General features: G+C 38.0%; 1 protein-coding gene across 3 annotated transcripts in view; it reads left to right on the forward strand.

Annotated features, from left to right (window-relative positions):
* Positions 1-27236, forward strand: part of P3H2 (prolyl 3-hydroxylase 2) — a 173149-nt gene that overhangs the window by 98301 nt on the left and 47612 nt on the right. The window contains exon 1 of one of the 3 annotated variants that reach the window (XM_037838303.1): positions 11805-12005. The exons of the other annotated variants lie outside the window; for them this stretch is intronic. The gene's annotated coding sequence lies outside the window, so the exon portion shown is untranslated. Of the gene's footprint in view, positions 1-11804; positions 12006-27236 lie in introns of those variants that run through there. 3 annotated transcript variants of the gene reach the window in all.

Consider the following 27236-nt stretch of genomic DNA (forward strand, 5'->3'; position numbering starts at 1 on the left):
CAAGAAATTCAACCTTCATACAAAGCTTACATTCTATATTTCCTTTTTTTTTTTTTTCTTTATATCCCATCTGTGTCCCTTTGAGCCTCCTCTCCTCCATCCTCAGATCCTATCTAGGATCATCCTTGGCATTCAATTGTCATCTATTTAGACTGTCTTTTTTGTTTTTTCAATTGTGGAAACATATATACAGCCTAAATCTTCCCATTCCACCCCCTCCCTAGCATTTCATTAGTGGGATTAATCACATTTAGAATGTTGCAATGCTATCACCTTCCCATCATCCCTTTCTAGAAATTTCCCTTCACCTCAAACAGAAACCCTACGCTCATTTCTTAACTCCCCATTGCCCCTTCCCCCACTTCTCGGAACCCCTACTCTACTTTTCATCTCTATGGTCATCTTCTCTGATAATTTCTTTGTGTTTACCATGGGGCTTAAATTTAACATTTTAAATCTATAACAATCTTGTTTTTCTTTGATACCAACTTAACGTCAATATGACACATAAACTATGTTCCTATACTCCCTCATTCCCCCAGTTTTCTGTGGTTTTTGTCAAAAATTACATATTTTACATTGAGTGCAAAACCACTGATTTATCATTACAGTTTATGTGTTTTAGATCCTGTAAAGTAAATAGCGGAGTTACAAATCAAAAATACAGTAGTGTTGGTATTTCTTTTTACCATGTGATCTTTAGTGGTACCTTTTATTTCTTCATGTAGTTTCAGTCAGTTGTTTAGTGTCCCTTCCTTTCAGCCTCTCAACTCTCTTTAGCATTTCTTATAGGACTGATCTACTGGTGGTGAAGTCCCTCAGCTTTTTTCTCTGTCGGTAGGGCTCCTTTTAGTATCCGAATTAGGGCAGGTCTTTTATTAGCAAAATCTCTCAGCATTTGTGTGTCTGTGAAAAATTTAAGGTCTCCCTCAAATTTGAAGGAGAGTTTTGCTGGATAAAGTATTCTTGGTTGGAAATTTTTCTCTCTCAGAGTTTTAAATATGTCGTGCCACTGCCTTCTCACCTCCATGGTGGCCATTGAGTAGTCACTACTTAGTCTTATGTTGTTTCCTTTGTATGTGGTGAATTGCTTTTCTCTTGTTGCTTTCAGAACTTGCTCCTTTTTTTCAGTATTTGGCAGTCTGCTCAGAATATGTCTTGGAGTGAGTTTATTTGGATTTATTGTATTTGGAGTTCGCTGGGCATTTATGCTTTGTGTATTTATATTGTGTAGAAGGTTTGGGAAGTTTTCCCCAACAATTTCTTTGAATACTCTTCCTAGACCTTTACGTTTCTCTTCCCCTTCTGGGACACCAATGAATCTTAAATTTGGGTGTTTTATTTTATCTATCATATCCCTGAGATCCATTTGGATTTTTTCAATTTATTTCCCCATTGTTTCTTTTGTTCTTTCATTTTCTGTTCTGTGGTCCTCTAGGACACTGAGTCATTGTTCAGCTTCCTCTAATCTTGTATTATGAGTATCCAGAGTCTTTTTAATTTGGCCAACAGTTTCTTTTATTTCCATAAGCTCTTCTACTTTTTAATTTACTCTTGCAATTTCTTCTTTATGCTCTTCTAGGGTCTTCTTGATGTCCTTTATATCCTGTGCCATGCTCTTCTTCATGTCCTTTATATCCTGTGCCATGCTCTTGTTGCCTGTCTGTAATTCTTTGATTAATTGTGCCAAGTACTGTGTGTCTTCTGATCTTTTGATTTGGGTGTTTTGGTTTGAGTTCTCCATATCATCTGGTTTTATCATATGCTTTAAGATTTTCTGTTGTCTTTGGCCTCTTAGCATTTGCTTTACTTGATCCCTAATTTGACAGAACTGCAGCTTGGTGGCGTACACTTTCTCTAACTAACCAGCAGATGGCGTCCATGAGTCACCTATTCCCCTCAAGTCAGTTCTCCCCTACCTTGTCTTTGTGGTGTGTGGGGGTCTGATTCTTGTGGGGTCCAATTGGTGCACCAAGTTTGGGTGTGTTGCTGGTGCTGTCCGCCCTGAATGTGGGGCATGTGTCTGGGTGGTTAGGCAGGCAGGGCAGCTTTAATAATCAAACCTCCCAGGTGTTTCCGGAGATTTAAGGCTGTTGCAGGAGCCTAAGCCTTCATTTCAGTCTTTCCACCAATTGTCTCTGCCACTAATCCACAAGTCCTTGGTATTCGTGTAGGGTCCCTGGGATTTCCAAGCGGTTCCCCCTTCCCAGCTGTGCTCTTCCAGGACCTCTGCTGAGGGAGGGCTGCACCACATCACAAGTGTGTGCCAGCTTCCAGGGTAGCCCTGGGTCGCTGGGCCATTCAGGGGCACTCCCAGCCTGCTTCAAAGATTGGTGAATGGGACGCATTAACTTCCCCCTTTTCACACAGCTCCGCCCTCCCAGCTCCGGGACAATCAGCCGTGGGTGTATTAAAGGCCACTGTCCACAGCTGATATTGTGGCGTGTGTGCCGTGCTGCAGGGAAGATTCCCCGTCACACTGGGTTTCTTGGTGTGGCTCTGGGCTGTGGGTCTGGCCCGAGCAGGAGCGTCCCCTGCCTGCTGGGGAGATGGCTGCAAGGAATGCGTTTTTTTTTTTCTCCTTTTGGCCCCCCTCTGCTCCTCTTGTCTCGAGATAATCAACAGTGGATGTGGGAAGGGGTATCCTCCATGCCAGACACCGAGGCGTTAGCCCAGCCCGCTCCTGCCATGCTTCACTGCGCGGCTCTCCCCGTGGTATCTGCAGCCGCTCCTGGGCTCTTTTTTTAAAGAACTCGTCCATCTCCAAACGCCAGCCCACCCTTCCCCCACACCACAGCGCGGCCACGGGATTTTCAGCCAGCTCACTCACTTGTTTCAGAATGCAGGCTCCTGGTTTCACCAAATGCAAGTTCCCTGTGGATTTAGCAGACCTTGTTCAGCTGCTGCATCACTGGCAGTGGTGTTCTGGGTCACTTTCTGGTTTTTATCTAGTATTTTTCACGGAGGTGTTTTTTTGCCCTGTCTCACCTAACTTAGGTTCTCACCTATAGTTTGTTTTTGAGTGTGATGTTAGGCAAAGATCAAAGTGATATTTTCCAAGTAATTAACCAAATTTTCTAGCATCATTTATTGATTTCATGTACATTTCTTATTGATTGATATTGTCTCATTTTTCATATATTAAGATGATTTATGTACAATCTGGTTATGGACTATCTAGAGTGTTCCATTATTTTCTGTGAAATTTCTGTCACTAATAGACTATTTTAATTATTGTGGCTTTGATATGGCAAGTTCACCCTCATAATTTCTTTCTATTTTCAAAATGTTATCTCTTTTGCTTTTTATTTTCCCATATGGACATCAGAATCATTTGGACTAGTTCCAAGAGGGCATTGTTGTTTTCCCAATTAAAGTCTTCTTTTATATCTCTTGGTAAAATTTTATAGTTTTCTTCATGTAGGTATGACATATTTCTTGTAACAGTCATTGTTTCAAAGTTTTATTTACTGAATCTGTAGCTATCTTTTCCATTTATATTTTAAAATTATTAAAGGAATTTAGGAGAATTAGACATTTTTATAAAATTATCTGTTTTTGTGTAGCTAAATAACTAAACTGGTTTAGTTAAGCTGGTTTTCTTGGTTTCTTCAAGCAATGATAAATTTATCTCCTCCTTTTGTATGACCAGAATTTCCAGAATAGGGTTAAAAAACTTTGGGGATAAAGATTTTGTTAATATTTTGTCATTAAGTATGATTTGAAGGTTGAATTTTATACTTGTACTCTTTATATCTCTACTGTTGTTTTTAGCACACACAAATTATATAAAATGCAAGGTATAGGTCAGATACTTGAATGACAAAAAGGGAAAAAAAGGAAAGTCATCAATTTCCTACTGCCTATTTGCATTTCCAGAGGAATCATTTGTGAGGGATGGACCACAAATTGACATGTGAATATACATTCCTCACCATATGAAATTGTCAAGTTGGGGGTATTTAAGAGTAGATGTGGATAACAGGATGCATTTTTTAAAAAGCATTGGCTTGCTCTGATTTCTTAAGACTTCTTTGTAATCATTAACAGGAGACTAAGATTGAATGAGTGGTCTGTCTCTGGTATAAGGGTTTCATGGTGAGTTGAATCAGTGGTCTCAGCTTCTGGGACAGCCAGCTTCTATTTAGACATAGAAAGATTTCTGTTAAATCAGATATCACACATGAGGTGCTGGCAAGATGCCAAGCTCACAATAGACAATAAATATTAGCTGCTTCCACTCCAGCCCTGAGAAGATAATCAGATATTTACTTAAGCTCAGGCTAGCACTGTAGAAGTTGACAGCAGCCTAAAAGAATTCAAAAAGGCCTATAAATATCTTTGTGAGTCAGTGGTAATTTCTGGCTTTCTAACTCCATCTTGGATTCCTGGAAATTTCTCCATTTCTGCCCTCTCTCCCCTTTCCCTAAATGGGCTTGGGGCTGGCCCAGGCACATTTTCCTTTTTTTGGCCCATCAGCAGAGATACATTTGGGCTTTTAAGGAAAACACTTTGTGAGAACACTAAAAGAAAACCTAAGCAATGATAAAGGTAGTAAAATCACAATAGATTACAGGTCTCCATTCTAAGAACTGCAGAGTTTCAATTAATTCTGGCCACATTATTTGGGTGCCAAGCCCTAGACAAGGTACTATGGGAAGTTAATGCCATGGCACCTGGGGTCAAAAAGACCATTGGTCTGAGCTTGGGGTGTGGTCCTGACCTGACTGCACCACTGTGGGAGCAGCTCAGCATGGAAACTTCGGCAATAAGGATCCCCCTCCAAGTGTATCAGTCAAGAAGAAGAAATGGAGGATTTCTGGTCTCCAGAGCTTACCTGGGACAGCTCTGCAAATACATGTTTCCCTGTTCTTCCAATCCTGATTTTTCTTTAGGCCTCTGAACCTGACTTGGCACCCTTTGCCAGAGTAGTGTTCAAGGTAAGCACAAATCACTTGTGTTTTCTTTTGGGTATCCTGGGAAAGAAGGAAGCCTAAGAGTCATTACCTAGTTAAGAACGGCTTTCATATTCTTCTTGCAAATGTAGTAATTATCCCTTCAAGGGTGAGGGTAACATTTATTTACTTGGATCTCAGATCATGGAAATTGGGATTGAGTGGAAGTAGAGGGAACTCGGTAGAAAGGCTAAGAAGCCACTTCAAATGAAAGGCCAAGGAATAGAGGGCTGTGAGGCACAGGGTACACCATGCACAGAGAAAGCCTCAGAAGCCTGGGTCTTAGAAGTGTATTCCAGTGATGGCCAAGGGAAGGGTCAGGTGCTCAGAGCCAGTGCAGGGACTTCTATTTGCAAAATGCTTGTACCAGCATCAGTTGGAAACAACAATGGAGTGAAGCCCTGACAAAGTATGATGAAAGGAAATTCATAGTATTTGAATGAAGCATTCATTTAAGACTCACTAAATATGAACAGTAGTTATTGAGAGATGTTTGATTTTATTTTAGTGAAACTAAAACAAAACTTTTTACCAGCACTAATTTCAGGCTAACAAATGACCTCCTTCCCCATAACCTTATGTTTCATTATAAGGTCAGAATTTCTCAGAGTGAATTCTTTATTCCAAGGCTTTTAGGTGCCCAACCACCCTCCCTCACTATGGTTGAAGAGGGAATATTGTATTTTACATAAGGGTAGAATTAGCTAGCTGCTTGTTGCTCCTATAGAATGAACACAGATGTATAATCCCAAAAGACACCTTAATATTATCGCTACTTCATATTTAGATATTATTAGTTTAGTTGCTTATCTCTCCAGAGCTAAGTACCAAGAATTTAGTCAGGCCTCATAGCTTAAAATCACAGGCCTCAGCCAGATTGCCTGGGTCTGAAATCCATTCTTTGCTGTTTCTAATAGTGCTAACCTTGGGCAAGTTACTTTAAGGTAAACATCCAGTGCCTCAGTTTCCCCAAATGTAAATGAGGATGATAATAGTACCTAGCTTATAAGATTGTTACATGGATTAAATGAGTTAATGTCTATAAATCACCTATAATAGCATTTAACATGTAGAAAAGTGCTGATGTTGAAAGAAAATTTCAAAATTCTCTCCTAGCCTATCCCTCTCATTTTATTGATTTACATAGCTGGCAGTATTCACAGAGATCCAGATAAGTACCAGATATTTCACTTATTGAGAAACAAGACCTGTATATTAGAACAACTAATAGCTGTATGATATATTTTAGTCTGCAAAGCACTTCTGATTCCAGTTTGTTACAACAGTACAACAATGAGGAAGGCATTGTAAGAATTCTCAACAATTTCTATTTTTAAGTGAGTAGGCTAAGAGAAAGGAAGGAATTTGTTCAAGGTTACACTCATCATTTGCAGAGCTGAGATAAAAACCTGTTAAAGCTCATTTGATAAAAGATATATCACAAGTTTGTAAACTGGCAAAGAACCTTCACAAATGAAAGGAAAAGCTTGTTCCGGAGCCTGAGAAATAATGGTTAATAAAAATGAAAAATAAAGTTAACAACTCAAACAGACACCTTCACTTACTGAAAAGACAAATGTTTATTATCTTTTAATATTTAACAATGTACTATAAATTCAGTAGTCAGTTTCTAAAATAAGCCTTTTAAAAAAATCTTAAAGATTTTCTCTGTACAGTTAGGATTTTGCTCCTGATTTCATAATCTTGATTCTTCTTGGAATTGTCCTTAGCAACTTATCAGCATCCCCCCTGAGTCTTTTTGTGTGTTAGTTCATTTGTAAATGATTAAGCTCACTTGAACTCCATTTTGTATCCTTTCATATGTTCTTATTCATGAATTTTATCCATTTGGGGGACTACCAATAAAGAGATAAAAGAAGATTTAGATGAGACATTAATTGATTGATTTAGTAAATAATATTTGCCAAGAACAGTTGAAAGTGTTTATGAAATATTTATTTACCCATTCCTCATAACTACCTTAGGGGGTGGGGACTATTTTTATCTTTATTTTAGAGATGAGGGAATTGAGGCACAGAGAGGTTGAGCAGTGTGCTCAATGAAATACAGCTAGTAAGTGACAAAGCTAGGATTTAAACCCAGCCAGTTCAGTTCCAGAGTATGCTGTCTTAACTACCACATGATGCTTCCTATAAATGACTATAAATAACTATAGATTGGGGTTTTGAGGGGAAAAAAGTTCTTCCTGGAGAGGCATTAATTAAGTTAGAGGCAAAAAGAAAAAGAATCATTCGATTGGTAACTGTAGGTTCAAAAGTAAGATGAGGAAATGTTTAATTAAGCAGGAACCTACATTTAGTGCACTGTATGTATTTGTAAGTCTACTGTAAGTGCTAAATGAGATGACATGTATCAAGGGCATAACACAGTGCCTATTATATAATTTCTCTAAAGTTCTTTTTTAAGTTTTCTGTCTTTAGATAGTCAGTCTGTTTATTGACTTGATCATTCTCTGAGAATCAAGGACTAAAGTACTTGTGACATTTAGGATTGTGAGTTTTGGGGTGGAGAGGGGTTTCCATGAATGACCATGTTTAGGTGTAATGAAATGACTCTAATGTTAGCCCTTTCTTTAAGAAAATATAATCTTATGTGTTTTCTCCACATCATTTGTTTACAGTTCTCCTTTATCTTTCCATACAGTATCTTTTTTTGTATGTGGAAAAAAAGATTTCTCCATTGCTAGCATTGTAGTACGGTTATTGTACTAATAATTGCACAATTATTGTACAATATTGCAGGTGAAATAATCTTTAGAAGCTCCCAAAATAGACACAAGGCATCAGACACATTTACAAATGCTCTGTTGATGCATATGAAAGCAGAAACTAAATTCAGACTGTAAAATCCTTCCATTTTAAGGAACAAAGTTGTATTACTTTATTTGCTAATATTTATATATTGGACATCTACTATGTACACCAAGTACTGTGATAGCATAAAATTTAAGAAAATATTATTTATACACTATTTTATTTATTTTGCACCAACCCAGGGCCTCTGTATTATGTAACTCTAAGGTCAACACGCGCCATGCCCTTATCTTGTTTAATCGTTACAATCTGATCTGTGGAACAAGTATGTTTATAAGCTTTATTTTACAGATGATGAAACTGAAGACCATAACAGTTGAGTACCTTGCTTGAGATCTCACCACCAGCATGTGGTAGATCCATAAAACCAATTCGTTTTGGTGACAGAGCTTCTGGACGTCATGGTGACTTTGAAATCATATATAAAATGTTGAGCCATTAAACCTAAAATAACAAAATGCACTAATACACAGGGTGCAAATAGCTTTCAGAACAAATCCAATCTATGGACCTGGTCTCTTTGACTGCAAAGTGTTGACTTGCACAATCCTTTTAAAGGTTTTAATTATTCGCCAACAGATTTTATACAGATAACTAGCTTTCCATCATCTCTCTAAAAATGGAAATGTCTGCCAGTATTTGACCTCCATTCCCAAGGCAGCAGCTGACTAGTGCTCTTTAATATGCCATGAATCCCACCATTTTCTCTAGCAAGTTCTCAGTGTGACCATTGGACCAACAGTATCCTCTCTACCCGGAAATTTGTTAGAAATTCAGTTTTCCTGACCGTCTCAGACATACTGAATGAGAAACTCTGGGGGTAGAAGTCAACAATCTGTTTTAACATAACCTCCAGAAGATTTTGATAAAACCACTCTTCTGTGATTTCATAAAGTATCCATTGGACCATTGACATCACCCACCTAGCCTTTGAAGGCATTTATATTTTTGTCCTATTAAGAGACCATCTGAATCTCCATCTTTGCAAATAGAGATGATTGGGTACAGGCATATGACTGTTCTCCAAATCATGTTTCTTGTGTTAAATAAATGACTATATAAAATTTTATTTTGTATGAAATACCTCAAAGTGAATTTGGTTGAAAGAGGTTGCTTAGAGTTGTGTATGTCACTAACACTACAAATTCAAATAAGTTCTTTCATGAACTAGTACAAATTTACAGCACTGGTACAGAGAGTTAATAATAGAGTGCTGTGTGGGGAAGAAATACCTATTGCATGCTATGGACTGTAGTTAACAGCAGTACCTTAAAATTCTTTCATCACTGTTAACTGGTATATCACACTAATAATATGGGTCAATTATAGGGGGAGATAAGGGATATGAGGTGTTCTGGGTTTTCTTTTTTTGTGTCTATCTAATAATTTTCTTTTTGGAGAAATGAAAATGGTCTAAAATTGAGTGTGATGATGATTGCACAACTAGGTGATAATACTGTGAGATATTGATTGTATGCCTTGGATGGAATGATAAGTGAATACACCTCAATAAAATCTGCAAAAAAATCCGTATAACAAATACACACACACAATACCTCAAGGAAAGTTTCACTTCATTATGTTTTATTTCATAAAGAATTAAAGATCTTACCAAATCCAAAAGTTACTGCATTAGTTCTCACAGGTTGAGAAAAGAAAGCAAAGCCATTTTACGTTGAAGGTCCTGGCCCACTGCCTAGCCCCACATATCACATACATACCCCAGCTCTGCAAGGCTTGTCTGTGCCTTAGTTAAATGGCAAATCTACTACTTCTCAAAAGCCTTTGGTGTCATTACAGACAGTTAAAGTCATAAATGTTGCATCTGCAAATGTTAAGGTCTAGTGTAATATAAATGAAAGCTTGTTACATGAAATATTATTTGGAGGATGTTATTAAGTATGTAGTATGAGAAAAATAAACCTATGGTAAAATGTGTTTTTCAGATATTGGGAGAAGTCTGATGAGACAGTTATTCTTAAGCAGGGTATACTCAAAACCCTTAGATGCTGCTGTCATTCAGAATCCTCAAGATAACTCATTTGTTCATTAATGTATTCCTAAAACAGTGCTTGTCGTGTGATATGTAGTCACTAAATATTTGTTGAAGGGCTAGGTAATAGAATATCATTGACAGCTTTTAAGAAGTGTTCTGCAATGTTATTTGCATTATAGAAGCATAACCATCATATAATTTTACACACAGTTACTTGTTTAGCAGAATCTAGCATTTTCAAATTTAATACCAATAGACTATAAGATCAATGAGGTAGGGGAATTGTCTATTTTTTATACATTTGTATTACAGTACCTACCACTATGCATGGCACGTAAAAGGCATTCAGTGAAGATTTATTGAAAAAAATGAATAGGTGGGTGGTTGGATGGATGGATGGATAGTTGGTAGGAAAATGGATGGCTCAGTGGATAGACATCTGTTGGTGTAATTATTACAAATTTGGGAAATTTAAACCTGAAGTTTGGATTTTATTTTAAAAACTAGCTGAGAGTTTACATAATCTAGGATTAAACTGTTTGTAGAGAAGAGAAAATTGCTTTTTTATGGAAGAAAAAATATGCTTGGTTTGGATTTATACATTGAAACTGTCCAATTGTTATAAATCCAAAAAATAAAAAAAGGAAGACTTTAAAAACAAAGTGAAACAGGCCAATTGAATTTCACTATTCCAGGCTTAAGAAAATGCCAAAAAATAAACAGAGACAGATGCAAATTTTTGTTACTATTTTAATGAACTGCATAGATGCAGAAGACGTGGAATCACTTTTGTACTTTTTGATTGTGTTTATTTCCCCACCAGATTAAAGCATTTACATAACTGGTGTGAAATCTCTGCAATCACCCAAATGTTTTTGTTGTTATATTAGCTTTTCAGTCCAAATTTCTGATTATTTGGAAATATTTCATGTAGCATGTTGTACAAGCATAGGTTTCCAGATTTCTGTAAGTTTGGCTTACATCTGGAAGAGTATAGTATGGTGTAAGGCAAATATGGATAGTTAGAGTCCTGGGAATGGGGTTTCCCAAGTGACTTTGGTAAAGTAATTTCCCCTTTGTGGATCTCAGTTTATTCATTTATAAAATTAAGGAGTTTGAACTAAAGTAATATGTCTAAAAGTTCCTTGCAGTTCTATAACCAGTTACTTTTCCCCCTAGCATTTTAACTGGATTCGTGTAGATTTTTGTCCCCCATTTTTGACAGAGTCCACTCCTCCTTGCAAAAGGACTCCTTGGGAAGCCCTTCTTAAAGGCCAGTTACTCTTCAGACACTTCAGCAGGCTTCAAGTAATCAGCATGTGTCTGGGGACAGCCACCAAGCCAGACCACATAAAGGAAAAATCACCCCACCCCTGGATGAGCTTCACAGTAGAGCCCTACACTTAACTGGGATCCTTTTTAACTTTGCTGTGTATGTGGGACTTTCAGACATAAGGAAGCTTTCATGAAATGAGTAAGTTTGACTTTTAAGATGAAATCTGTAGGTCAGACTTGTTCAGCCATAAAAAAGATGCTTATAAGAGAAACTCCTTAAAGGATTCATTGTGGTTTCTTTAGAGTTACCAGTGATACTGTATTTGGCAATCCAGTAACTGCTTTGAAGGAAAAAAAAAGGTTGGATTAAGGTGAAAAAGACGGCTATTAGAAAACTTCTCCCACTCAACTCCAAATGGAATACTTTACATAAGTGATTTTATTTTTTTCTAAATTTCTTTGACTTTCACATTATCAAGATGGTGCATTTTTTGTGCTAAACCATTTCTCTGATTTCGTATCCAATGCTGTCAAAGTATCAGATCCAGTTTTCTTGAATCATTACCTTTGTTCTCACCAGACACCTGGTGTTGGAATCTTTAGAATTCCTGGAGTTGGCAGCTACCATAGCTAAGGTAAGAAGATTTGAACCAATTTGATAGCTTCCCTCCTTAATTCAGATGTAGATTAACTGGGGACCTTTCTAATCAAAGTCCTCAAACTTGTGCCCTTTCCTGCTTCCAGTGATCATGACTACTGGCAGAATTGTGTCCACTCAGCAAGGCATGTGAAATTTCATCCTCCTCCACGTCACTGACATCCACTGAATGCCTACCCTTTCTAAGCTCTGGAAATAATAAGAAACATAACAAGCCCTTTTCCCCAAGATGAAGAGAAGAGCTACTTGCATGGAAATAATTTCAGCAACATCAATTGTGGGCTTGTGTATGTATTTTTTTGTTTTTTAAAGTAATGTCACATAGATTTTTCCATTTGTTGAGGATCAACTCTTTGAGGTAGACTGAGCAGGTATTGTCATTGCTATTTTATTAATGAGGTTATTGAAACTAGGAGGGCAGTGAAGTGACTTGGACGAGATTGGTAGAGCTACAAATGGTAGAGCTATTATATTAATTCAGGACATCTGTCTTCTTACTTTCACAAAGTACCAAATTAATGGTATTGGAAATAGTCCTGGGCATCCTGACATCCATGGACTCACAGAGAAAGGGACATTCTCATGTAAGAAATAAATAAGTCAATTGAACCAATACCGTTGAGTATTTTCACCATTTCTCAGTTCTGCAAACTAATCTTAACCTCTCTCAGGTATTCCGAATATGAAGCTCTCACTCTGTACTTCTGGACTTTGAATTTTGGCATAAAAATAGGCATTCATTCCAGGAGGAAATGTGGTTAAAAATAACATCAGAACATTAATGTCTGTTGCCTAAGAAGAGACTGTGTTCACAGACACTGGGAGAGCCTGTCCCCCTTGAGTTTCCTCTCCTCTCTTCTGTTTGTCTAACTGGCCCTGCCTCAAATGCCAGGTCATTGAAGTGACTGCACTGAGTCTCCCCAGTTATTGAAGTAAATGACAATTTTCTTGGTTTCTCAAGGGAGGTCTTAGTTATATTGTGTTCCAAGTCTCCCTTGTGTGTTTGGGAGAAGGATAAGTGGTATAGAATTCAGTAGTTTCTTCCCACGTATGTCAGAGTGGTCTGTGATCTCCATAGGTTATTTCCATAATAGCTTGGTGTATTGCCATATAAGGAGTTTGCAGACATCTGTTAGAAGGAAAAATAGAAATATTTGCTCTGCCATAAAATAGCGAATAATCTAAAGAGAGGAATGCAATAGTCCCAAATGATGCATGCAGAAATATATCCACAACCACTTGTAGTTCATTCCCTCTTTATGTCTGTGTAAAAATAGACTAGTGCCATGGAGTAGCAGAGTTAGACTTGGCATACTTTATTTATCTAAACTTTGTTTTTTTTCTCTGCTTGTAAAATTGTACTACTAACACCTGCCTTATAGTGTTGTTAAAAAGACTAAATATGATAATGCATTTAAAGTGTTTAGCACAGTGCACAATACGTGTGACCGTTATTATTTTTTAAAATTTATTATTATTACCTTGCAGAAATATGCTTCTGGATGCAAGGGAGATTGAACCAGTGAGAGAATGTGAATTATTAATTCAGCAAAATAGAAATCAATGATAGAAAAAGCAATTTAAAGTAGATGTCTTCTCATAAGAAATTACCTTTGCTGAGTAGAATAATACTTACTTATGAAATGTCATGTAATTCTTGAGCAGCTGTGTGTAAATGTTTTCGTAATAAGACGATGAATCCATTAAGAACTACAGAATCGATCTGTGACTTTATCTACGTGACCTATCATTGAAAGATGAACTAAATGCTTTTGATTTCACTGACTTGATCAAATCTGTTATACTTGAGTACAGTATGTATGTGTGTGTATGGTGGTTTATATGTCTATAGCATTAGTGAATTTTCTCTAGCATTAACGTACTGTTCTGCCCTCTTGGAGCCAGTTTTCACCATTCCAATGTCCTGAGTAATTTGGTTTTAATCACAAAGATAAGATCATTCAAGTCAAGTGATAAACCTTTCAGGAAACAGGCTGTTGGGAGATACAATATTCATGTGTTTGTCTGTGAATCTGCAAACAAAGCTTGTGTTTCTCTTCCAAGACTGACAAGGGCTGTAGCCTCAGCCTCAGTCAACATCTCACACCACATGCATAATGCATTTTGGCTTAGGGGTGTGGCTCAATGGCAAACACATAACTGTGTACCGCTGGCAGTGAATGTGCTAAGGAGAAATCCAGAGGAGAATTTCTTTTTAAATCCATTTCCCATTAACCAAGCTGTCTCTGGGACTTGTTTTGGTTATTGTCAGGAGTCAGATCTATGCAGTTGCTGGCTCCGTATAGTCAACAAATCTTTCGCAGCCCATGTGTGCGTTATTTAGCCTCTGGAAATAATATCTCCTTTTGAAATACTGCTTGGGATGGTTCCCAAACTTTTGTAACTGGAGAACCAACAATAAAACAGATTTTTCTTTTCCTGAGAGAGCAGCTGAGGTGGCTTAAATTTATACTATTAAATATGGCTTCAGCCATGGCTGCCTGATTTATAAAGAAAAAATAAATGGCATTGCCATATGATACTCTGCTTCCTTGAACAAGATTTTTTAGGATATGGGGAGACCACTTGGACTGACAGACAGCTGGAAAGACGCTAAGGAACAAATGCAAGGGAACACAGAGAAAGAAGATATGGTAGGTTTCATGATAGAGATAGCACTGCCACCCATCTAGCTTTCAGAGCTGAGATGTTGGCAACTTGTGATAAAAATATTATTGTTCTAAGAGCAACATTCTCTAATGAAAGGAATACATGAAATGTTTCAGTATACCCAAATTTGAAAGTCTACTTATAGATCTATTTGGAATGGCTGTTACTGGTACACTGAAGACCAGTTGGTAGAAATTCTGAGACAGATGCTAATCAGCATAACAAAGTACCTCCGACTGGCCAAGAATGTCCAAAGGTAGAAAGGGCTCTTTTAGAAAAGTGGTGAATTTTCTGTCACTGGTGGGTATTTAAGAAGAGATCGAATGACTAGTGACAGAAATTTGCAGCGGATTCAGTTTCCTGATGGGAGGGCAGGGGATGGCCAGGTGACTATTAAGGTCTCTTCCACCTTTGAGATGTCAACAGAAAAAGCCATGGGAGTAAACTTGTGTTGAATTTTTAATTTAAAAACTTGGGATTCTTTTTATAAATCACATTCCAGAGTAAAAGAAAAATAGGCATTATTCATATAAGGCAATTAAATTAAGAGAGATTAGTATTTATCACATACCAAAATCAGCAGAAGATTAGTAAATCCCACTAATGTCTCTGTTTTGGATTTCTTCTCCTTCCAAGGGAAAGGAGCCACAGAGTTAGTGACCAATGATTGGGGGAGAGGATTGAGAGGAGAACAGCAGACTAAAGAACAAGAACATTTGGAAAGGGTTTCAAATCATCAGCATTTAATAGAGGTCTATCATCATGCCTGAACTCTAAGGGAAAGTATCATTTAGTCAAGAAGAATTCAAACACCCCTGGCTCTCTCCCTCCAACCTCCTACCCCTCTACATATACATGTAGAACTTCTGCGTCAAAACTTCCCAGAACTGCTTTCCTCCAGGGGACTGTATATATCCAGCCCTGTCTCTGGGGCAGGGTCTCAGGCCATGCCGGAATTATCCAAAAGTACTGGCTGAACCCTAGATCATTTGGGCAATTCCCAAGAGATTCAAGTAATGGGGTCCCCAACCGCTGCCCCCTGTGGGATGAGCCCAGGGTGAGTGCCATGATGCTGAGCTAAACCAGATCCTAACAAAACCAGCCTGGAAAATGCTGGGTCCATTCTCTAGGAGATATTTTATCTTGAGTAGTAGTATGAGGCTGGTCAAAAAGGGGATGAGTAGGACAGATATGGAGAGTTCCTGTTGATTCCTATATCAGTGCTATTTCTGCTATATAATACAGTCTCATATTGGCATGGATGGAGGGCCCTGGGATGAGAGTGAAGTATTCTACAGTCATTGAAGAGTGAGGGGGAAAGGCCGAGTCTCCAAGTCAGGCTTGTTATATAATGAAGCATCCTTTTTCATTGAAGTTCACAATTTAGCTTCAAAAATGGGTTAAGCTGATTATACTCTCTGTGTCTTTCATTCTTGGAATTTGTATGATCTAAATATGCAAAAATAGCAAGGTGGAAGTCATCTTAAAATCACCTGGCCTAACGTCTTCATTTTACAGATGAAGAATGAGATTCAGAGACATTGATTGGCTTGCTTAAAGTCACCCAGCAAGCTGCTGGCAGAATCAGAGTTAGTACCCATGAATCCTGACTTCTGGTCTCAGATTGTCCTTGTTACCTCAGATTGCCTCCTTCCTCTCTGGTCTTGTAAGGATGTTTCTGCAGTGCTGAAGACATGAGCTTTAAAGCATGTTGCTTTCTGTTGGGAAGATGGATGTAGAGCAGAATGATAGATAAAGAGGGTTCCTATGCTAAGGCCAAGGCACTGGAGAAGCCACGAGGCCACCAGGAGTGGACAAAAGGACAGTGAGTCCCTCATTTTGTCTTAATCAGAGAAGATGTCGTGGGCTCGAAGTTGGTCTCTACATTCATTCATGACCCATTCACAACATGCGTATCCTCCTCTCCAGCCTAATCTCCCACATGTGGCCTATCCGCACTCTGAGCTGCAGCTAGTTGGAGCTCCTTCCCCAGTGACTAGCCTGCACTCTAAGGACACCATGCTGCTTTTGTCAGTTGCAGTTACTTCATTTTGAATAGTCTTTTCTACCCATCTTCAGTTCACCTAGAATTCCCTCTTCTGTCCATCTGTAACTGTTGGACCCCATCCATCTGTTCAAGGCTAATCCCCATGTCTCCTGCTTTATGGAGTCTTACTTCTCTTTCTCCGATGAGATGCTCTTTCAAATACCAATAACCTGATGGTCCCTTTTCTACCTTTCTCTCAGAAATAATCAAAACTATTTGTATAAAAAAAGAAAGTGATTTCAATGACAAGAATGAAGGAGAAATACATTAATTCAACTCATGAAGTCCTGAGATAGGTATTCATTCATTCAGTCTTTTAGTTTAATAAACCTTTACTGGGCATCCGTATCCAAATCACATCTCCTCAAACACGAGCATAAATATTATATTCTTCATGAATCTCTCCCTACTTCCTCACCTGTAATTAATAAATGATTCTCATAAATCAGCTATTCATTGTCTGTATTTTGCCATCAAAAGTTTGTTTTTTTTCCCCCAATAGTAAATTCCAAGAGGAGTATTTTCCTTGGGGAGAGGAGTAAGGGCTGACCAAGGAAAGAAAACACATCATTTTTTCCTGTTAAAAACATAGGATCAAAGCAGAGATTTACTGAGATCCTGTTCACACTGAATTCTTGTTTTCAATGCAGTGTTTCATATGCAGAGATGATGAGGTGATGATTTAATTGGATCTTAATTGTTTTTTCCCCTTACGGAGGACTTTCAGGCCATCCGCATTTGGCAGTCAAGACCATTCCATTTACCCTCTGGTCCTGGAAAAGATATTTGAAAACCCAGCAGCAGGCAAAGCAGGGTTGTTAAAATCATCATTTCCCCAAAGGATGTCAGAAGTCCTAAGGGGAAAAATTTACAAGGAAAATCTGTTTTCTCCTTGGAATTTACAGATTTTATTTGTCTCTTTTCTCTTCTTAATGTCTCACCCTTGCCTCCATCCCACGTGGCAAGAAAGTTCCTCTTGTCTTTCCACAGATTTCCACCATCCAACAGCTGATTGAGCCTGTGCTTATTCCAATAAATGCCTCTCAGTTAATCAGAGTTTGCTTATAGAACATCAATATTATCATTGACTTATTTCTATTTATTTTTTGGTTCTTAAGAATGACTTACAGCTATCAGGAGAATGTTACCTTTTTAAAAAGCTGCTATACTTTTAAAAACTTTGGTGATGTAATAAACACCACCCATTTTGAGTTTGGTGCTCCTCCTGTGTGCTCACATATAACTCCTCTTTGTACTTAACTTATTATCTGATAATTACCTGTCTTTTTACCTGCTGTAGCCCTTACAGTGTTGCCGTCTCTTGAGGTAGCAACAATGCTCCACGTGACTATCATGTATAATAAGTGAATAACCCATAGTGGCACATCAAGAGCTCTCAAGAAATGTTGCACGACTAGACACTTATATGAACAGCTTTCATCACGTTCTTATTGAGAGTCCACAATGTGCCATGGAGGCTGAGTCACTGGTAATACCAGTCAGAGAAATGTTAGGACACAGTTTGGCGGGAGCTGAGCAGGTCTTCAAACTAAAAGAGAGAAGATAGTTTTATTTTTGTTTTCCTACAAAAGAATTATTATTTTTTTAACTTGCAAAACCTCTTAATCTTCCTGTGTGTATTGGTAAACAAGGTCTTTGGAACCTGCCCCCAGAGAACCATTGGATAACTCAGACAAGGCAATGGATGATTGCAGTACTATGAAGGAGAAGTTCAGGATTCTATGTGAGCCTGTAGGATTTGGTTGTTCAGGAGAAGCATATCAAAGAAAGGATGTCTAAGCTAACCACTGAAGAATGAATGAGAAATAATCAGGTGAAGATGAGAGGAGAATTTTCTCAGATGACCACTATAAATTCAGAGGGGAGAGAGTGAATGGAACTGAGAAATTTCAGTAGAACTGAACTGAAAATTCAACTCAGTGTCTGTTAGAAAGCCAGAAAGAATAGTGAGAAGTGATTCTGGGCAGGTGTGCCAGGACCAGTCAGGTAGGGAGAGTCTTGTGAGTCATGTTAAGGAATTTAAACTTCATCCTCACATCAGTGGGGAACTTGTGAAAGCTTTAAGTCATGGAGGGATAAGATCAGCTAAGCATTTGGAAAGATCACTCTGCAGTGTGGTAAGTAGGTTAAGGGGATCACTGTTCACAAAAAGGTGCCCCACAGCTCTTTTATTCCGTGCATTTGAATAGCATGCCCTTCACAGAGACACACATACTTTCTCAGTTATAAGCCCCCTGTTAAGCCCCCTTTCTCTACCTGGTCATAGCTACAGTTAACATTTGATGGATAACATTTTTCTTATGAATTTGTATTACATAAATGGTATCATCCTATACACAGTGTTGTATATATACAACATTGAAGAGTATATCATGAATGTATATATATACAACATTCAAGAGAATAATGTATGCCTCATTATTCTCAGTGGATGTATACAATTCAACCGTGTGATTGTGCCATAATTTAGGCCATCCCCTGTGTTTTGAAACTTGTCTTTTAATTTGTTCTGATCAGAGTCTTAGAGATTCTGCTTCAAAAAATTCCAAAGGGAGTCTTAGGGATTCTGCTTTACAAAATTAAGATGACATTTCACAGGCAAACTTCTCTGTCTGGTTCTCTGGTATTCTGGGTTTTCAGCATTTTTCAGGAATTACCAGCTAATCAAAATAATACCAGGAAAGTATCTTTTCTGCAGGAATTTTTCTGCTTTAAGAATCCTTTTGTTTACAATAAAATGAAATGAGATGCTTAGAGGAAGGGAATCTTGATCAAACTGTTTTTCAGAATAAGCCAAAGTGGGATGTTTAAGTATCATAAATAAAAACAGATATATCACTCCAGCCTGCCTATAAGAAAATACTCATTTGCCTTACATTTTTCATTTAGTCTTATTGTAAGAAATTATATCAGAAATCAAAGTATTTTAATATTCACTTGGAACTTTAGTTTTTCCTAACCTTTTCCCATCATGTTTTAATGTCACTAATATCACATCATGACAGTTTTGTGGAAAGAACACCAAATTGAAAGTTAGAATACTTTAATTTAGTTTTCTCTGCTCAGCTGTGTCACCTGGGAGACTGTAGCACAGAGATTAAGAGCTTGAGTTCTGTTGTAAGAGTCAGATTAAATTATTTATTGTTTTTGTTTTCTTATCTGTAAAATTCAGGTAATCATAAATAACTCACTGTTATTTTCAGTTAGAATGAGATAATGTACATAAGACATTTATTTCAGATCTCTGGTATATTTAAGCACCCAATAAATGGTAACAACTGTGTTATGTGGCCTCTCTGAGCTTCGTTTTTTCTGATTTGTGAAATTGGGATATTAATATCTATCCAACCTACATATGATGATGAGTTGAGATAATTTACCTGAAAGTTCTTTGTAAATGAAGTAGTAGGAGACTGTTGTTTATTTTAGGTATTTTACACATACATACTCACCTTCTTCCATTTGAAAATATGCATATTGTATCTACATATTTGCTGTTAGCTCCATTACATTAAGTTGGGAGTTGGATGGGTGGGAATTGCACTCTCTCCCCCAATTCATCCTCTCCTATTCTTATAGGTTCTCAGCATTCTCAGTTCCCAGAAGAGGAAAGCACAAGATTAATAACTGCCTGTTTATATACCCTTTCCCATAGTGACTTCCTTTGCTAGCCTGGAACAATGAATAATGGAAGTGTAACAGAATCTCTCTGTTTCACCATCTTCAAGTAGAGGCAAGTGAGAATTCCTTTAATGCCTCATGGGAATGTTTTCAAATGAAAAGAACAAACGTTGCTCATATTGTTTTATAATGGGACTTCATGTTCTTCTGGGTGCGAAGAGCAGAAGTGGCAACTCCCAGATGGAAGGCTGCGTTTGTTTTAATGACTTGGTTGGGATTTCTCTCCGATTTAAAATTGGGCTTGGTATGGAGTCTTTAAAATATAAAAGACTTTAGATGAACAGAAGTTAGGTTTTCCAGAACTGAGAAATATGGGAATGTAGCACTTTATTGACATACCTTACCAACTGTACTTTGGGAGCCTAAGGATGTTGTCCGGCTCCATAACGCTGAGGATTGAAGGCCAAATTAAGACTTGCTTGGAAGGAGTGGGGGTATACTGGTACTGGAGCTCAGTAGGGTTGATCATATCTGGCTATCTCATTATAGACCATCCTATGTGACTGGTACAATCTAGTAACCTAGGCTTTCTCTTCTCCAGTCAGGTAGAGATGTTTCTGGAAGGGAGTTTCAGAATAATCAATTCAGGCCATTGTTCTGAAATCTTCATTGCTCCCCCAAATGTAATACAATTTGTGATTAACTTTGAAGCCTCAACCCAATTTGGCCCTTTTCTACCTGCTTGTTCAGTGTTCTCTGCTACTCCAGACCCCATTCCTAACACTTTTCTCCCAATAAACTCATTCTCACATGGATGACACTTTCCCTCTGTGTCTGTCTCATGGTGAAATGCCCTTCCCAACCCCTCTGTCTGTTGAAATCCCATGCATCCTTCAAGGTTCATTATAAATGTCATATCCATAAAAAGAGTTCCATGAAGACTTTCCCAATCCAAATTCACTTATTCAGAAGTGCTTTCTCCTATTTTGAATCCTTATAGTATTTGTTTTTGCTTCTCTTATGATCCCTTTCTCAACCCTAAATTATAAGTATTTGCCCTATTTCCCACCTTATCCCACAGATTAGCTGCAAAAAGGCAAGAATTATCTCTATTTCCCACCGCCCCTGCGCCTTCCCCACCTACCCAATACCAGTATAAGACCTTTATTAAGTGTTGGTTAAATGGAATTGAGTGAAGAATTAGAGTATCCTGAATCTTGGGGGCCCAGCTTGTGATACCCTATGTACACAAAATGAGAACATGGGACTTGATAAGTTCATAATGGCAATCATTTCTAAGCATAGACCAAATATGCAGCTGCTAAACTCTGTCACAATATAACATTTCAAGGGGGAAGGAAGCCAATGTAAACCCACAGTGTGTACAAAACAGAAATCAGAAACCCTGAGTTTTTTTAACCACTGAATACAATTTCGCAGTCTATTTGATATGATTTTTCTAGGCTGTGGTTCAATTCAAACCAGTCTCTTCATTTGAACACAATGCTATAAGTCTCTTCTATACTCATTAGCAGGCACTTTGAAACTTTCCTTAGGCTTGCTATAAGTGACACAGAGAATGATATTTCTGGTACTAACTTTTGGGGAAAGTTATTTTGGTTATAACCTTTGTATTGGTACTTTTTCAAAATGGTAGACTTCTCATTTTCCTTCAGGAAAGGAAGATTAACCACTTAGTCTTAGAACCAATGGAGCACACTAGAAAAATCATTCACTTTGGAATTAGAAGTCTCGGGGGTGTGTTCCAGCTCTGTTATCAGGATCTGTGGCCTTGTGGATATTTTCTTACTCTATACTTTATCTCATTAATGTAAGTGTAGTAGGGCAGGAATGTTACACCTAATGACCTCCAAGGGCCCATTTGGTATTTGCATTTTGGGATTTGGGGCCACTTAGGTGATGATTTTTACTATTAAAGCCATTCTTTCATCAGAGTTAGGGAAGTTTACCTAAAGTGCGGTTTGCTATATATACCCAGCCTTTAAGTCTCAGAAAGTTCACAAGTCTTTTGAGCCACTCTGAAGCAGGCAGCAAAGTTTCTTTGGTCCAAAGAGTTTGGAAAAAGTGGAATACAATATCCTATTTATGGTTATTAACTATTACAGTAACATATTAAAGAGTTTAAAAGTCCTATTCTAAAGAACCATGTTTAACTCAATACAGTTTGTCTTATACTTAATTAATTATAAAGCAGTTTTTATAAGACCTCTGACATTCAAGGAAATACACTTCTTAGCAAGATGAAGGTTGACTACAAACCCAAAGGCTTTTTTCCTGTTCTTTTGTATTTCTCTGAGTCATTTATAATTGATCACTCCCTCATTCTGGAAACTCCTCTCCGGCTTTCTCTGGGGCAAAGTCCTCAAGTGTGGTTCACGTGAAGACCTTGCCCAGCACTCAGTCAGTCAGCTCTCCAGGCGAGGTTCTCCACTGCTCAGGCGATGTCTTCCTTTGGACATCTTCCCATAATATCAAATACATCTAGCTTGAAATAAAATGGTTATTTTCCCCAACCCTCAACCAAAAACCAGCAGCCAACCAAAGAAATTACTGATTTCCATTTCTGTTACCACCATTCTCCCAGTGGACTGACTTGGAAATCTGAAAGATGCCCTTCACATTTACATTTTCTTTGACGAACTAGCTTCTTGTCCTTTATTTGAGAATGGCTAGCCAAGAACTTTGCCTCCTTTCCATGACCTTCTTACTCCCAGTTCATCCTACAATAATCAGGCTAACCTTTTCACAACAAAGAGGATATCATGTTGAACATATCCCCCTACTCTCATGCCGTTCTTCCCAGTGACAAATGCAAAGTCTTCCATAACAGTCTGTTTCATAAGTCCTTTTGGATTGAAGCACGCAGATTTTCATGAATGCACTTACATACATGCTCGCATACAGACATAGCTGCATCTGCTTCCCTTTTTCCAAAAATATAAATCAAAATACCCAAGGATGGTGACCAAAGCACCCCATAACCCAGACCTATTCCTCATTATTCCCCATTACTGTGTAATCCAGATCTTTCTCATGAGTCAGGTCAGCCTATTTACTATTCTACAAACACATCGGAGTCATTCCATTCTCTCCCTACTCGTGCTATTCTGCATCTGAAGCATCCACGTGTTTTATGTTCTTCAAGACCCTGCACCAGTCCCACTTGCTCAGTGAGCCCTTCCCTGAACCCTCCAGTTTACTCTGATTTCATGTTTCTCCCAATTTTGGCAGTACTGTTGCCTCCGACTCACTCATTCTGAGCTCTAATCCTGAACCTTAGGTCTTGATATTAATAGTCTGCATATGCCTTCTTGCCTAACTGGACTGTACTTAATACAATGTAAGGCTTCATGTCACATTTATTTTGTATCTCTAGATGTCTGGCATCTAGCACAGTTCTTAACATGGCAGAGGTGATTAGCGAACACATGGACCAGGTAATCGTGCATGTGTGCACACACACACACACCTACTTTTAGATAACAGTGACTTAAATCCCAACCGTGTGCTTGTGAATGTTTGTTTTAATAAAAGATATAGATTCTGACCATAATTCTGCCATTAATTTTCTGGGCAAATACTTTCTCCACCTGGAAAATGAAGCAGCAGGACTATATGATTTAAGGGCCTTTCAAGCCCCAGTTCCCTATGCTAATAGAAACTAGTATTCACAACACTAGCTTGTGCAAGTGCCACAAGAGTAACAGAAGAATTGATGCTATCTGATGTTCTCAGTCACTACATAGTTTTCCTCCAAACTTTAACTTCTTAGAAATTCAGGTGGACTGGAACCTTCTTCCCAGTACAGTCTGTTGACTGAGGTACAAACAAAATGTATGGGTTTTTATTTAACCTGTATGCATGGCAGGGATGTTGCATTTACTAAACAACCTCAAGGTCATTGTTGTAACTGAATGGTTTTAAATAAAGTACAAGTGTGATGCATAAGAACTTATGAAATACTGAAACAACCCACCATCAAAACGACTGCTTTAATAAGGCCATGTGGCCTCCTGGGTTAGGAGCACTTATTAGTCAGCTTGATGGGTAAAATACCTGAAGGGACCTTCGTTTCTTCTTGAAACTCCCTCCAGGAGGGTCTTTGGAGTGAAACTCCCTTTAGCTTGCAGCCATAGTGCATTCCTCTATAGGAGCTGGAGTGTTTTGAAATACCTTTGGAACTAAATTTCCCCAACCTTATAAGAGCAAGAAAGAGTTTGTATTTCACAGAGGAATGTGGTGTATTTATACCAAAAAGGTACAGATTTTGGAAAAACTTTTGATTTGCTTGTTTGTTTTTCTTGCATTTCTCACGGTAGAGTGGTTTGGGTGAAATATTAAGTTTGTTTTGTAAAAGCAAAATGGAAAGGAGGTCAAATACTTTACAAATTGAGGTGACATAATTTGTCTGTATGCTCACTAAACCCTAAAGCCTTCCCCAAGTCACCAATTTCTTCGGACTATCTCTAATGTTATCTTAGCACTGTTGTCACTTTTAACAGGGCAAGGACTAATTTTTACTTTCTTCCCTGGCACATACACCTCCATGTGCAATCCATTCCAGAAGCATGGGTACTTATGGGGAGAAAAAAAGAAACACACCTACACTTTGATTCCCAGTCCCTGGACCTCCCACTCCTTGCCTATGACAAGCATTTTATGCCTGTTGCTTTGTTGTTTCCCAAAGCAGTGTTGCAGATGCACTAAGAAAAAAAAAAAAAAAACTTTTGAAATTTCTTCTCATATTGTCAAGAGCAGAAAAAATCTGTTCCAGGTCTATATTAAACTATATCACTACTGATTTTTAAATAATATCTTAGAAGCAGAAAGCCACAATCTATATAATTAATTACCATTTTTCTATCACATTTGACACATAAATTCAAATGATTGCAACATTGTACAGTTTGGAAAAATATGTGATCTGGCTGCCAATGGCAGCAGAGGCACAACTCTAGTAGTGAGCAGTTAGGGAGCTGGCTGTTGGTTCCAGGGAAGTGATGGCCAGCTAGAAATTTCTTAATAGGTCACTAGGGAAAGACAACATTCATCTCCATTCATCATAATGAAAACCAGACAGAAGCAAAGCAGGAGTCAATGGTTAGCACAACAAAATTTATTTTTATATCCTGAAGTTCATTAAGGGCAACTCAGTCTCTCCCAGCACAAGTTTCTACTTGTTGCTATAAATCATTGTATCATAATGTGCCTTTGTAAATAATGAACAGCTATTTCTGCCCTGAGTCATAGGTAGAGGTGGGGGTTCAACCCCCAGCTTTCTGAAGGGTTTTATATTCCTGATATCATGGCAGCCTATCTGGGACTTGAATCAGTTATGGAGAATATTTGTTTTTCATAAATAATAATGAATGGCTTTCCAAAATGGAGAACAGTCTCTATAACTTTTTAGCTGTGGACAGAGAATCTGAACCAATCTTTAATTACTTTTAAGGTGATCTTGGGCAAGTTCCTTACTCTCTTTGAGCTTTGGTTTCCTCATCAGCAGAAAAAAGGTCAATCAAGCTCAGGAGTCCTTATTTGAGTTTGCTACCTGTGTTCTAACCCTGCTCAGCCTCTTCTGAGCTGGGGACTCAGAGCAGTGACTTTATAATAACCGTTAGCTTCAGTTGTCTCATATTTCAAACACAGATAAAAATGCCTGCCTATTCAGTGCACAACAATACACTTTTTTCATTAGGAAAAAGTGTGATCAGTGTCCCTAAAAGACTGCTGAAGCAATAAAGTCACTGATTTTAGCCTTGTGTCTGTGTTCAGGTGTTGGCTCTATCTTAAAGAGGATTGGGAAAGTGTAGCTTCGGATCAAATGTATGAGTTCAAGCCTAAACTTTACTACTTGGTATCTTTGGAACTTTGAAAGAAGTTAATTTACCTGTCCCCCTCCGATCCTCCATTGTTTCAAATAAGAAATGATAATAATAAATACGATATAGTGCAAATGCCCAGCAGAGGGCCCATGCTAAGCAGACACTTAATGAATGACAATTGTATTACTTTTTTTTTTTTTTTGCTAGTAGTATTGTAAAGTCTTTGTAAACTATGCAACAATGTAGACGGGTAAATTCTTATTATTATTTGCAGCCTCTTGGACAAGCGTATGCTCACGTTATGGGAGTCATTTGCGGGAGGAGTACGGTTCTATTTATTTATTTTTAAAACTCTATCATGAATAATTTTTTATGTGTTAAAATGATGATTGCTACAATAGTTATGGGACATTGGCAAAACTGGAAAAAGAATATGCAAAGAGTGACATCTACCTTCAAATTAAATGGAGGGGTTAAGGCTATGTTTCCACAAACAGTAGCAGGAAGCAAATGTCAGAAAGGTCTTGACCCAAACCCTCTTTTCGGTAAATGTTAGTCATCCTCTGACACCTCAATGGAGATTTCTGGACAGAGGCTGCAGATGTTAAGATCCCTGACCAGTTGTTCAGTCCTTAACTTGTCCTAACAATTAAGAAACAAAATGACAGTAATATACCAATAAATCGTGCACGTTAATTTCATTCCATCCACGGCAGATGTGACTTGCCCACATTCCATCATTAAGATAGTACTTTTCTCCTCCTAACCCAGCAGGCACCCAAGCCTTGGCTGTTCTCTTGTTAGGAAGTTAGACAATACACAGACAGCTTGAGGGACTTTTTTCCAATTAAGCATGCTTATTTTTGGCTAGTACAGTGAGTGTTTTTTCCCCCGCAAAAAAAGTCAGGGACTTTTTGTTTAGTTTCTAATCTGAAATAGCATGGTTTGAAACTTTTTTTCTTCATTTTAGTGTTCTCCTTACCCAGAAAGATGGTTTGTATTTAGATAAAAAATTTTCTAGCAAACTTAGCTAATGGAATCCCTTTTTCTGCTGAGCTCATAAGGGTAGCCTCATTTGACAATTGCTATTCACCATTAGCATTAAAATGTAAACATCATACTAAAACTTCACTACAGTGTTTAGAAAGAGCAGGCTCAAGACCATACGTAATTGCAAGAAGGAGCATAAGCAATTTGGCAAAAGAAATTTCTTTAAAAACACATGTTCTTCCTTTCCAAGTTACTCCGCAGAGGAAATGTTACTCTTTAGAAATGTAGTTTCCCATCTAATCCTTACCAAATAGCTTTTGAAA

The sequence above is a fragment of the Choloepus didactylus genome, chromosome 1 (assembly GCF_015220235.1).
Source record: "Choloepus didactylus isolate mChoDid1 chromosome 1, mChoDid1.pri, whole genome shotgun sequence".
Classification (NCBI taxonomy): domain Eukaryota; kingdom Metazoa; phylum Chordata; class Mammalia; order Pilosa; family Megalonychidae; genus Choloepus; species Choloepus didactylus.